The sequence below is a fragment of the Festucalex cinctus genome, chromosome 19 (assembly GCF_051991245.1).
Source record: "Festucalex cinctus isolate MCC-2025b chromosome 19, RoL_Fcin_1.0, whole genome shotgun sequence".
In the NCBI taxonomy this organism is placed as follows: domain Eukaryota; kingdom Metazoa; phylum Chordata; class Actinopteri; order Syngnathiformes; family Syngnathidae; genus Festucalex; species Festucalex cinctus.
Window position 1 is genome coordinate 19,133,598 of NC_135429.1, and position 13,667 is coordinate 19,147,264.

Consider the following 13,667-nt stretch of genomic DNA (forward strand, 5'->3'; position numbering starts at 1 on the left):
AATCTCCACGCAACATTCTTCACCAATCATTGAACAGATTCCGTTATCTACGGCTAACATAGTGTCCAACACAAGTCTATTTTGCAAGGTTATTAGAGTGGTAGCATGGAGCTGCTCATGAATATTCTCTAAAGCCATTACTGTCCAGTTAATAAAACGTTGTTGATTATACCACAAGTAATTAATCCATCTACTGTTACGAGCAATATATTGTGAATTAATAAATGGACCAAAGAGCGGAATCCAGCCAGTGCCTTGGCCGGACCGGATCCAACCTTCAGAAATAGCAGAATGCTCATCTGGGACCTCTATTGGCTGCTGGTCCCATGAAATATAGACCGAATCGGGCTCAGTGAGTATGTTTGGACGCAAAACAGACCTCTTCCCAGCCTTTTTTTTAATAGCCAACACTGCCAACTGCCCAGTCACCATAACAGGTGCACACAACCCCCGCCAGCGGGCGGGAATTACAGCCTTAACTTGATCATCATTGTCGCACAGCCAAAAGACGTCTGCGAGTGGGGTACTGGGAGCATCACCTGCAATAACAGGGATGACTCTGTGGGTTCCAGAAGTGCCATTAACAGCATGGACCAGGTCACCTCCATTCTGGAGGACTTGTGCACATTGCAGTGGGGACAGGGCAGTTGTGTTAATTAAATGTATGACTGACCAGAGCTTGCGACCACCCGGGATGACACTAGTTAGGGTGTGGGTTCTCTGTAGATGCCCATCCATTGAACGGTTAGCTGCCTTTATCCACATTCTTTTATATTTAAGCCCAAAAGCAACACAGACCGGGTGCACAATATTTCGGTCTATACGCGACATAGGTGGGACAGCTAAAGACATATTTTTAGACAAAACCCGCGGGCAATGGTACTTATCTGTGACCCACTCAGGATAAATACCTGATGCTAACCATAGCGCACAAGTCGTAAAACATAATCCAGCACCACAATCATTTTCCCTTAATTCCGGCAGGGGCCGTACAGTGGGCAAGCGCTTACGATTATAACATGTTATACAAGGGCGTTTACTTATTTGTCGGGCTGAATAGACCATCCATTGATAAAATAGACTACTATCCTGCCCCAAGATTTTAACAGAACGATCATTATTAGCAATTTCATTAGGCAGATTAACAGCACGCCGGGAGCGAGTGTGTGCCACGCGCATCAGTGTAAAAGCTTCATTTACGGTCATAGTAACGCCTGTATAACCAGTAGTCGGGAAACAGTGGGTGACCTTGCACATGAGTGTGACTGAACCATAAACGTAACATTGTCTAGACAGTGCCTCCATTGCAAATTTGTCATGAGTCGGTCCTACAGTCAGAGTATAACGGCTAGAGGGAGTATTTACATATGTCAGATCTATGTCAGTGTCATTGCCCCAGGCTTCCTGTGCTGCAATAACAAGTCCAGCAGCCAGAGCACATTTGTGAAGACGCACATCCCTATCCTCAATACTCTGTACTAAGCTAAAGGTGAAATACGTCAGGGGCGGCAGGGCTAGCAGCCAGATCAGCAAGGTCAGGCTGATATTCCTGCAGTTCACGGAGGAGGTCAAGGTCAATGGTCGAGAAAGGGACACAGTCACTCCGACTCGGCTCAGCCTGGTCTGGATCCGCCTGACCGGTCTGGGCGGAGGACGGGCCGGCTCCTCCATCGTCAACTGATCCGGCTCCAATGTCCCCTTCAACTGATGCATCTCCACCCATTCCTGTGGTGGGGGGTGGGAGAGCTGCACTTCCCCCCCCCTCGGGGGAAACATCACCTGTGACACCACCCGGACTCGGCTGCTCATTGTCAGGTGATGCCAAATCGCTTGCGCAGCTAGGACTCAGAGGCGGAGGTAGCGAGCCACTACTAGGTGATGAAGAGTCGCCCCCTTGTGCTAGCCTCTGGGATCGTCTAGGGGCACGCTGCACAGAGGGTCTTCTAGCTGCCGCGGGCGTCCGAGGCCTGGCTTCTCCCTGCGGGGTGGCGTGGTCACCCCTGGCCAGGCCTGGTTGCGTTTCAGCAGGCCCTTCAGGCCGCGGTGCAGGACAGCAGTGGTTTAGGTGGAACCAGACTGATTTACCTTGGACTTTGACAGAAGTCGGAGTTGACAAGATGACCTTGAAAGGACCTTCACGTCGAGCCTCGTTCCACCTGCGCTTGAAAGTCTTGACGTACACCCAGTCACCGGGCACCACACGCTGCAAGTCAGGCTGGATTTCGGCCTGTCGGTCCTCTGCGGTCTCAATAACCTGTCGAGAGATAGCCTTGTGTATTTGGGTTAAATGGTGCAGGTAGGAGGTCAATTCCATTTCACACTGTTCTAATGGAGGCCCTTCGTACGGGCCCCTCAAAAAAGGCACAGGCATGCGACGGCCAGTTAGCATTTCATGCGGGGTTAAATGGGTCGTGCGGTTAGCCTGTGATCGCATTGACATGAGAGCTAGCGGCAGGGCATCCATCCAATTCAACTTACCATTACTGCTTGCTCTAATTTTGGCTAATTTGGCTTTCAAGGTACCATTAGCACGTTCGACCACACCTTGAGACTGGGGGTGGTAGACACATCCAAATTTTTGTTTTATCCCAAGCATTTTCATGCTAATTTTCACAATGTTGGCAACAAATGCTGGACCATTATCCGAGCTGATCAGGTCAGGGATGCCAAATCTGGGGAACACCTCCCTGCACAAGAATTTAGCAGCAGAACTGGCATCAGGACCCTTCGTGGGGGCAGCCTCAATCCACCTACTAAACCTGTCAATTACCACCAGAACATATCTGTAACCTCTCACCCGTTCAAGCATGTCGATGTGGTCCATTATAAGATGCCGAAACGGTCCTTCTGGTATAGGTATGTGGCCCAGTGGAGCTGAAAAGGATTTCCTCACATTGTGCTGTGCACACACAATGCATTCGTGTAAAGTCCGATCCACCATGGCTGCCAAGAAAGGGGTCCACCAAACCGCTTTTAGCTTGCGCAACACTTCACCCCGATGACAATGATCTTGGCCATGGGCAGCCAAAATTGCTGTTTTCACCAATGACAGGGGCAACACAAAATGTCCCTCCGGGCTGCGCCACAAGTTTCTCTGATGGCCATCTGTCAAACACTTGGAAGCGCCTCTTTTTCTCCAAACACTCTTCTCATACACTGATGCCGCATCCTGGGTCTCAATTAAGGAGACTATTGTAGTCAAAGGCTCACAGTCACCCGCAACCAGCAGGGGGGCCATAGCCCCCACCGATGCAACCTCCCTGGCCACCTCATCTGCATAGTTATTCCCCTTGGCAACCAAAGAGTCATTCTTTTGGTGGCTAGCACATTTGATGATAGCCAAAGCCGATGGCAGCATCATGGCTTCCAAAAGGGAGGCCAGCGCTTCTGCATGAACAACTGGAGTACCATCAGCTCGTTTAAAGCCTCGTTGCTGCCAAATTTTTCCATTAATATGACACACACCATAAGCATATGCAGAATCTGTGTATGCATTAAGGCGCTTGTCTCGCGCCAAATGACATGCAGCTGTCAATGCCATCAGCTCAGCCAGCTGGGCTGAACAAGGCTGCGGAACCTTTTTCGCCTGTACTTTAGATAATGAACCATCCAAGTGCAATTGGACAACTGCATAACCCGCATGGTTACCTGTTACATCTTTAAAGCATGACCCATCAACAAAATATGTGAGATCCGCCTCGATAGGCTGATTATGAAGGTCATCACGAGGTTTCAAAAATACCTCTGTTGATTTAATACACTCATGCGTTACATCTGATTCTGGGACGATCATACGAGTAGCTGGATTAACTGTATTACATCTTTGTATCGTTAACTCAGGTGCTGACAAAATTACTTCGTATCCGGTACGCCGGGCTTGAGTCAGCACAAAACGCGGACTCGTAAGCAGTGCATGCAATTGATGTGAGGTAAAAAGGGACACAGGGTGGCCCATAGTTATTGGTGCTGCTTTTTGAAAAGCAAAGACGGCCGATGCTAATCCTTGGTAGCATGGAGGCAACCCTAACTCAACATTGTCCAATTTAGAACTATAGTAAGCAATCGGCTGCTTCCCAGTTGGAGTATCTTGCATCAAGACAGCACATGCATGCCCAGATTTTTCTGCAACATACAAAAGGAATGGCTTTGAGTAATCAGGATTTCCCAAAGCGGGTGCCTCCTGGAGGTCGCGTTTTAGCATTGAGAATCCTTGAAGGGCTTTTACATTCCACTCCAAGTTAGCTGAGCCATTGTTCTGTCCGGCCGCGCGGATCATTTCACGCAGAGGGGCCGCTTTTATGGCATAGTCACAGATCCAGGCTCTGCTGTATCCTGTCATTCCCAAAAAAGTCAACATTTGACTCACTGTTTTTGGCTGTGGGGCTTTAGCAATTGCCTCCAGGTGAGTAGCAGATATTTTTCGCAAGTTGCCGCATAACCTCCTCCCCAAGTAGTCTACCTCCTTTTGACAGAACTGCAACTTATCTCTGCTAACTTTGTGCCCTCCCTTTTCAAGTGCTAAGAGAACAGTCAATGAATCACGCTCGCAATATTCTTTTGTCGGACTAGCAACCAAAATGTCATCCATATACTGAATGACAGTGCTGCTCACGTCCAGGTGACCTAAATCCTCTGACAGGACCCTGTTAAAGATTGTGGGGCTGTCAACGTAGCCCTGTGGTAGGCGTGTGTAGGTATATTGCTGCTTTTCATACGTAAACGCAAACAAATATTGCGATGCTGGGTGTACTGGAACGCTGAAAAATGCTGAACACAAATCAATCACTGTATACCAGAGTGATTCAGGTGGGATGTTAGAAAGCAAAGTGTGGGGGTCCGGCACCACGGGAGTCTCAGCATCCACTATGGCATTAATAGGTCGTAAATCATGCACAAGTCTGTAATCAGGCGAGCGTGGCTTGGGGACGGGGAAGATTGGTGTGTTACATGGGCTCTTTGTTTTGACTAGGACCCCTGCTGCTATCAGTCCTTCAATAGTGGGCTTTATCCCTATGGCTGCTTGTGGCTTCAGGGGATACTGGCTTTTATTGGGCAGTGTCACGTTTGGTTTTAACTTGATCACAACTGGCTGTGCTGACTTAACAAAGCCTATGTCTGTCTTATGTTGTGACCACAATCGCGAGGGTATCTGACCAAGCAGGCTTTCATGCTCTGCTGACAGTGAAGCTTGCACAAAAGCTGGCCTGTGCACCAATGTGGTCACAGCGCGGCCTTCACTGACAGCAAAAAATGAAATTTTGATAAATTGTTTATCGGGTGAAATATGGACGCGCGGATTATCGGTGTCTTTCCATGCAATAATTTGTAATGCTTCTTTTACCATTGAGCCAAGCTCCCATGATTTGTGTCCCTTTTCAACAAACAGTGTCATGTGTGGTGCTGAATTTGGCACTTGAAACCATATGGCTGCTCTTAGTGGAAGTGTAATTGCTGCAGCTGCCCCTTGGGGGCCTACATAAATGTTGACTATGTGCACATAGAAGCAATTATTATCCATAACTTCCTTCCAGCAAATCTCATAGTCTTTGTGGTTTTGCAATTCGTCAAAGAAAAGTGTACAGTGTTCAGGCATTGATGGCTTGCTTGCATGGGGCAGTATTTTTTGTATCCATTCAGTCCATAATTTCCAATCCGACAGGAGTGGTGCAGTCTTCACGAGCAACAGAGAGTATACAGTGGCATAATGCTGTTTTTCTCGTGGAGTTTGGAGTGGCATCAGGGTGGTGGCTGGTAGCGAGTCTTTTGGCGGCAGCTCGACCCAGATGCCATCCGGTGTGCACATGATGTTGGCATTAAGAGCACAAAGAATGTCTCGTCCAAGTAGGTTGATAGGCGTTTGGTCAGAGATGAGGAGCGGCGCCACTACCTTTCTTCCTGATACCAACATTGGAATTGGTTGAGTGAGGGGGATTAGCTGGGTTTTCCCAGAGAAGCCTACTGTCTTTATCGATGAGCCAGACAGGGGGAGTTTTAATCCAGAGCTCCCCACGCAGGAATAAGTAGCCCCTGTATCCACCATGAAGTCATGTTCTGATCCTTCAATGACAACAGGGACAGTGGGCTCATCCTGTGGTTGCGTTGTTACTGCTGGCGCCATGATGATTTCTCCCCCAGGCTTCTCTGGGCCTCCCTATTGCGGCCCTCTCAGATCCATCCAGGGATTGGTGGGACAGTCGCGTTTGAGGTGGCCTGGCTCGCCGCAGCCCCAGCATTCGTTTCCCTGGGGGCGGTTCTGGCCCCGGGGTGCTGGTCCTCGATGAGCCGCATTGCGCCTGGGGTCAGCAAATGAGGTCGGTGGTCCCCCATGGTGGCCTGCTGGAACACTCTGCGGGCCCGCATTTCCACGACCAGGTGTCCGCCGGCTTCCATGGCTGTGAGTTTCCCTTGTGGGCTGGCCTCTTCCATCCCTTGACTCATTATAGTGCACGTGGATTTCAGTTGGCACTGAAGGATGCATGGGAAGGTTCAGGGTCTGCGGCCCATTAGGCTGAGTCAGTAGGGGTCCTCCCAGTGGGAGGATTGGCAGGACAGCAGCTGCCACAGGTGCAGGTGCTTGTGTTGTGAAGGCAGTCGCCTGGGGCATGGGGGCCGTTACCTGGGGCACCTGGGGGCAGGAGGCCACATATGGGGCCACAGTTGGAGCCGGAGGCTCAGGGATCGGGGGACCTCCCACCGTTACTAGAGGAGCTTGAGTCTTGACCTTGTCCTTCTTTTGTCTCAGCTCAGTCAGCTGCAAGTGGGTGAGCTTGGCATTCATCTGACGGTGTGCCTCTTCTTCTTTTTGTTTTTCCTTCCGCAGGGCCTCCACATGGTGCACCAGGTGCTCTTGGAACAGAGGCCAGTCCATTTTCATGAGTCCCACCACATTGTCCAGCCGGTCTTGAACCTCATCAGGCATTGATTTTTTCACCATGACTTTGAACAGGCTTTCAGTGGTGCTATTATTATTCCAGGCACTGCCGGTCTCCTCTCTCCACTTCCGCTGGAAAGAGTGAAGGAATTTAATGGGGCATTCGTCGTCTTTCAACGTCTCGCCCTCCAGTTTGGCTGGGTCCATTTTTTCTGGATAATATTGTCGCAGCTGCTTCCAGACATCGCCATTAAAGCCAACATGATCAGCCTGGTTCCCCATCAGCAGCACATCCAGTCCAGCTCTCTCCAGGATCTCTTCCGCTGCATGTTTTCCAACCAGGTGCATCAACAGCGCTTTGATGTCTCCCAAGGCAAGCGTGACTCCGGCAGTGCTTTCTTCTAGGGCGGTGATCCATTTGTTAGCCCCGTTCGTTAAATCAGGCAGCCTGTCAGCTAGACCTATCATGTCGCAGAAGGACCAAGGCACATAGTGGCGCTTTCCATAGCTTCTGGTGACCAGTGGGCACTGGGAGACGCTGGCACCGTGAGGGCCTCCCTGCTCGCTGCTTGGGTGGTATGCTCTTCCGCTGCGCAGTGTTCCGCCAGGCCCATGTGGCTCGGCTGCATTCCTGCCAGGAAATGATGATCTTGGAGTGTTCTCATAGTCCGCCCCTTGCAGCGGCCTTTCAGTGCTCCACTGGCTGGTGTAGTGGGGAGGATCAAATGTCTCAGGGATGTCCACCAGAGCTTCCTGGTTGGGCGTGGGAGCAGTGTAGGAAGCGGATGGTGGGTTCTGGCGTGGATGCTGGCCTCCTTCTGGAGTGGGCACAGGGTGCAGGTTCAACTCCCGTCGTGCCGTCAAGGGAGTTTGGGGGCTCAGAATTGGGGGTGTCGGGTCGGCAGCGCTTTCTGACAGTTGGATCAGGGATGTCTTTGGGCACCTGCTCTCGCCCCCTCCGTACCGCTTCTCCATGTCAGCCAGTGAAAGGAGCCCTTTGTTTGAGCCTCCCTCATTCGCGCGTGTAACATGTCCTTGCTCCCTAAGGCACTCTGCTAGCATTATGTCTCTGTATTGCTTTCTGTTGTCTCTCGTTTCTTGAGTTGTCATTTCCATGAAGTCCAATGAGTCATCCGTGAATTTCTTCTTTTTCGACCACAAGGGCAAGGCATCCACTCCTACTTTTCGTATTACTTCATGGAGGGCACTTAGTTTTTCTTCCAGTTGCTCATCATCAATCATGGGTGTGCGTGCCTGCGAATCAGGACCAGGTCTATGTGTGAATAAATTTGATCGAGCTGTGGGGTTGTGGGCTGTGTCTATACTATTCTCTTTGCCTCTGATGCGTGTGAGTGTGTGTGTTTCAGCAGCGCGCCTGTGTGCAAGGGTCAAAGGGTCAACGGAGTGCGCGCGCGCGCGTGTGAGCTCGCTCGGATCAACAGTGTGCGCACATGCATGCATGTTTGTACCTAAAATGTCTCCCAGTGGGCTAGGACTATAAGTGGATGTTGACAGGTCCGAAGAACCGCCCTCCCTCCCACTTGCATCAAAGCCCACCCCTCGATATTCTCTGTCTGCTTTTGGCTGTGTTTTGAATGACACCTCAAAAGTGCCTGTCACCTCCCCGCTTAAGCTTCTATTTTGGCCCCCCCTTACCACGTATTGACCAGACTGACCCCCCCCCTTCCCACATGTATATGGTGGCGGGGGATTGTCCTGCAGCACTGGGGCAGTGGGCAGGCATAGTAGCTCCTCAGCTTTACTTTTTTGAATTTGAGGGAGCTGTGATGCTCCAAATGCCCGCTTTCTTCCCTCCTCCCTAAAAAATCGCAGCACTTCTCGCTCTCTCGCCCGCTTTCCTTGCCTGCTTGCGCTAAAGTCTTTTGCTTTATAATGTTTAATATTTTGCTCAATTTCATCGCAACAGGCAGCCATAAAGGTCCCTTCTTTAGGCCATCTTAATTGGCCAGAGGTTCTCTTGTGCCACTTTGCCATACATTGTCGAATTTGTTGCTCAAAATCAGGTTTTTGCATGATTACAAATGCCATTGGGCTTGACGTCCCAACTCCCTTTGAGTGTCGAACACCCATGACGCCCTGCGTAACCTCACCTGATTGTGAATTCAGACTTGCCGGTTCGTTGTCCGCGCTTACTTTTATCAAGACAATTATCTTGCCCGCGGTAATAGCAGTTTTTAGTTTTGTTCGGGGGTGAAAAGTTAGCCTTAGCTGCTCCTCGCCGTCACAGTCAATTTCTTTAGTTAATTGCCCAAATTTACCCACCTCCCAATGCACTTTTCGGGGAACCACTGAAATACAGAGCTTTGGATCTTCTGAAATTTTGTTTTCTCCCACAAGAGGCAAATGGTTGGGGATTCCCAATAAAGGTTTTAGAGGGACAACTGCTTGATCTTGAAAATTTCTGCAGAGATAGTCCAACAGTGGAGCTAGCCGGGCTGCTGTCCAAATTTCCCTAAGTTGCAAATCCCAGTCAATACCGGGAAAATCTTTCTTAATACACCCAAGATTACAGAAATCTGTTATTTTCCACAGTTTATGATTTATCAATAGCTCACTTTGCCACTGTTCTTTTCCGTTTTTGTCACGAAACGTACGTTCAAGCCAGAAGTGGGTTCTTATTCCCTGCACTTCGGGCTCGTCAATATCAGGAATATTTAATTTTGGCACACTTTCCTGTACGATTATATTCTCCATCCACTATTAGTTCGTATCACTCACCTTACTTTTATTTATACTATTTTACTATTTCCTTTCTTTATTTATTCGTTTAATTATTTTATTATTATTGCTCTCGTTATTATTCTTATTATTATTGCCGACAACAAAAAGGCACTTTATTTATTTGTTTTTATTATTATTATTAATATTATTATTTTTTAAACCCGCTCTCCTTCCTTTCTATCCCTCCCACTGCAGGCTTAACAATTTTATTCCTTATTTTTCCATGCCGTTTACAATGCAATCCACAGAATAATTCACAATGCGATTCACAAATCTTTCCAACACTATTTCCCACTATCTCACAATCCTTCCCTAATTACCTATTTCACATCAGTTTTTCAGAAAACCTTCCTTTGTCTTTTCGCCAAACTGGCTAGCACACAGGCATCAACCACTAACCTTCTCACTATTTTGCATACTTTTCATCCAACTTTAGCTCAAACACCACTAGACAACACTACACAATCTTCTTTCCAGTTAACAACTTTTTCTTGATTATCCCTTCTGGACTCTTAAAAAACAACATTCAGTTATGCTTTTCCTACTAGCAATCCACTTTTATCCACAAGTCCGCCGTCTGCCACACAATTTGCCTGTCACAGACCAAAAGACATTACAAACATAGTTCCTCTTGAACTAAGCTTATAGACAAAAACACAGTGATCTTAACGACCCAAAACCTTCCTGGCTGGGGACACTGCAATCACTTGGCTCAATACAATTTCTTTAGCCTACTCCGAGGCTCTTGAACACACACAAAAATAAGGTCTTCTTCGACCTAGAAACCCGCCCGAATTTTCACACACTTAGCACAATGCTTCTCGGCCTGTCCTGAGGCCGAAAAATAGGGTCACCTTAACCCAAGCAGGTGCTCAGTTACCAGTCAAATTCACATCACAATGAGTCCATCTCGGACTTACAACAAGTCCCTTTGGACGAGACCCGCCTCGGGTCTTAAAACAATAATACTGTGGCTCACCTCAGAGCAGAAGCCTAACTAGGCTTTTTCAACAAAAATAATCCGTCCTGGATTTGCAGCCCACCTAGAGCAGAAACCTAACCTCTTAGGCTTTTACAACAACAAGGATCCGTCCTGGATCTGCAGCTCACCTAGAGCAGAAGCCTAACCTTTAGGCTTTTACAACGAAAATGATCCTTCCTGGATCTCCCCTTCCTGGGGCACACACAGCTGCAGCTCACCTTGAGCAAAGAACACTTTGTACTTAATACTTTGGCCGTTTTTTCACACAACAAGACAAACATACAACATGCACGTGGTCAGGTTGACTTTGACTCCTACAATTTACAATTTACTTTTGACTAAATTCGAAATAGACCTGGGCATATGTCAGACAGCTAGACACGCCGTGATCAGGCAGTTAGTTTCCAGACTTCAATAATTGAGCAGAATAAAAGGTCTGCTTACCTTAATTTTTGTAGGCCTTGTCTGGAAGTAACGCACCGATTTGGCGTGACACGCTGTCCGTTTTTCCCCAGAACTTTGTCCAAATCCGGTTGTCACGGCAACAAAATGTCGGCTCTTGGGTCAGGTCTGGAGCCGGAAGGCTGGCCGCAGCGTCACCTGTTTCAGCACCTGCTGGCAGGCTGGTGCACCAGGTCTCCTTTTGCGTTGTGTGTTGGAAATCAGAAGCGAATCAGGAGAAAGGAATAGGCGGGAATCCAAAGTCAAGCTGAACAAAAAGTGGCTTTATTGGCAAAAGCACAATGAGACCATTCAATTTGCGCAAATGGAAAAAATCTGATCTCTTCACGAAATGCAACAGTTTATAAAGCCTCACCCATGGTACAACCTCCTTTCCCGATTGGCTATCAAACTTGTCTGCCCACTTCACGCTTAGATCTTATTGGCACGGGAAAGCCTCGGCCAAACCCACTTATTATGAGATGCAAATTATTGAATGCTAATGGTATCTGCTTTTGACCACTAGGGGGTAGTGCGAGCTTAGTTTTGTGACTTCTACTGGTATCCAATTGTTATTAAGTAGCCCGCAGATCATACGCCCCCCCCCCATTCTTGAGACCAGAAGTAGTAACAAGTTTTACTGGTATCAAAAGAACTTATTCGTTCATAAAAATAAGGTGACCTATCATTTACATTGAAAAGAACTTATTCGTTCATAAAAATAAGGTGATCTATCATTTACATTGTATAATCTAATAATTTTGCTAAACTAACCTTTTGCAGACACCCAAAAATAGTGAGAGCCCTGTCCCAAGCCTCGTCCCCCAGCCAACAACAACGGGATCCCTGTCCCGAGTCACCTGACTGCCACTTGACCGTTTGCAAAATAATGAGATCCTTGTTCTGAGCTTCTCCTATGATTGTCCACTAGAAGTCATAAAGTAATTAAGATTCTGCTCTGACCTTTTTCACCGTCATGCTTGTTAGCTTTTTCAGGATATCCCTTGTTCGTTAGCCCTTAAGCGTGAAGGGGCAGTTTTCAACCTTGACCCTGGTGGACATGTGATTTCGAAGGAGTAGTTTTTTTCAACAGTTTAACCATAGTGAACATGCGATTTCTGGTATTTTCAGCTGGCACCTTAAAGTTACAAAATTAAGTAAAATGATTAACTGGTAACAAATACATGATTCCCTTTGTGACAAGTCAGGATACACACTGGCATTCAATTCCCTTAGGCTATTTAAACACAAGTAGCAATCATAAAGTTGTTTAGCATGAAAAGGATTTCACTTGAACATTTGGCCTAGAATAGGTCAATAGTTCAAGAGACAGCACCAAAAATCAGATCCCACAAAGTGACGGCCTACCTGACCCTGTGATCTGCTGGGCTGATTTTCCATCCTGCTGTAAAGAGAATGTTCTGTGAAGAGAATGTGCGCTGTGAAGAGAATGTGAAGTTTTCTTAATGAATAAAACAATAGCAGCTATCTATAAAAAAAAAAAAAAAGTAATAAATTTAAAAAAAGGCAGTATATTCGCGCAGTTTTTCGTACTAGCAAAACTAAAAAACATCACAATTCATGACTAGATTAACCAAACTCAAACGGTTACGTGGCCTGGACCCTAGAGGTAGTGTCACCGCTTGGACGGTGCACGAGTACCCATTACTCAGATACCCCCACTTTTTCAACTTGACTTGTAAGCAACCAGCACCAATAAATAAGAATCACAGAATTATCACGAATTTAATCTCTACTTCAAACATCCAAGATGTAGGGGAAGCAGCTAGTGTAAATAAATTCAATTCCCAGTCCTGCTTGTATGGGAAGCGAATGCAAAGGTTTCTTTATGAGTAAAATAAACAAACAAACAAGCAAACAAACAACTTCATACTAACAGCTATCCCAATGAGCAGTATATTTGTGTTTTGACTGCCAACAACATAGCTTCATGAATCGGACAGGTATCACACTATCAGTTAGCCAGCTAGCTAGCACGGCTAAGCAATGCTGAGTGAGTGATTACGCTAATTGGCATGGGTAGACCAAAGCACCAGATAAACGATAGATCAAGGGTTGCTTTTACATAAATATAAGTTGTAACTAAAACAGAAAACTTTGAAAAAAAAAAGAAAAAAAAGTAATATATTTACCTCGTTGCTGGCGGCGACTGTACTGTAGAATAGAATGCTCCAGGGAGAGTCACACGAACATTGTCACACCCCCATTCCTATCTGACCAATGAAAGTTGTTTCAGCGGCTCCCAAGCTGACCAATGAAAAGGCTTCTATCATCGGTTGAACGGAGGTCCCCGCCCACACAACACAGAAAAAGATTCGCAACCAAAAAACAGGTTTCAATAAAAAAACAGATCCGCAACCAAAAAACAGATTCGCAACCAAAAAACAGATTCGCAAACAAAACGAAAAAGAATGCTTGCAAAAGATTTTATTAAAATACAAATCCATGTTTGAAATGTTGTTTTTTTTGTTTGCAATATTTTTTTTATTTGAAATCCCTTTTTTGTTTGATTAAAATTTATTTGAGGTTGCAAATCCCCTTTTTGTTTGATTGAATTTTTTTTTTTGATTGCAAATCCCCTTTTTGTTTGATTGAATTTTTTTTTTTGAT

At 46.8% G+C, this 13,667-nt stretch overlaps 1 long non-coding RNA gene across 1 annotated transcript; it reads right to left on the reverse strand.

The window, feature by feature from the left end:
• Positions 1-2,179: 2,179 nt before the first annotated feature.
• On the reverse strand, positions 2,180-13,215 carry LOC144007288 (uncharacterized). The gene is made up of 3 exons (XR_013280131.1): positions 13,190-13,215; positions 12,405-12,475; positions 2,180-2,254 (listed from the first exon to the last, which is right to left on the reverse strand). It is a non-coding gene; the product is annotated as an uncharacterized LOC144007288 (long non-coding RNA).
• Positions 13,216-13,667: the final 452 nt, after the last annotated feature.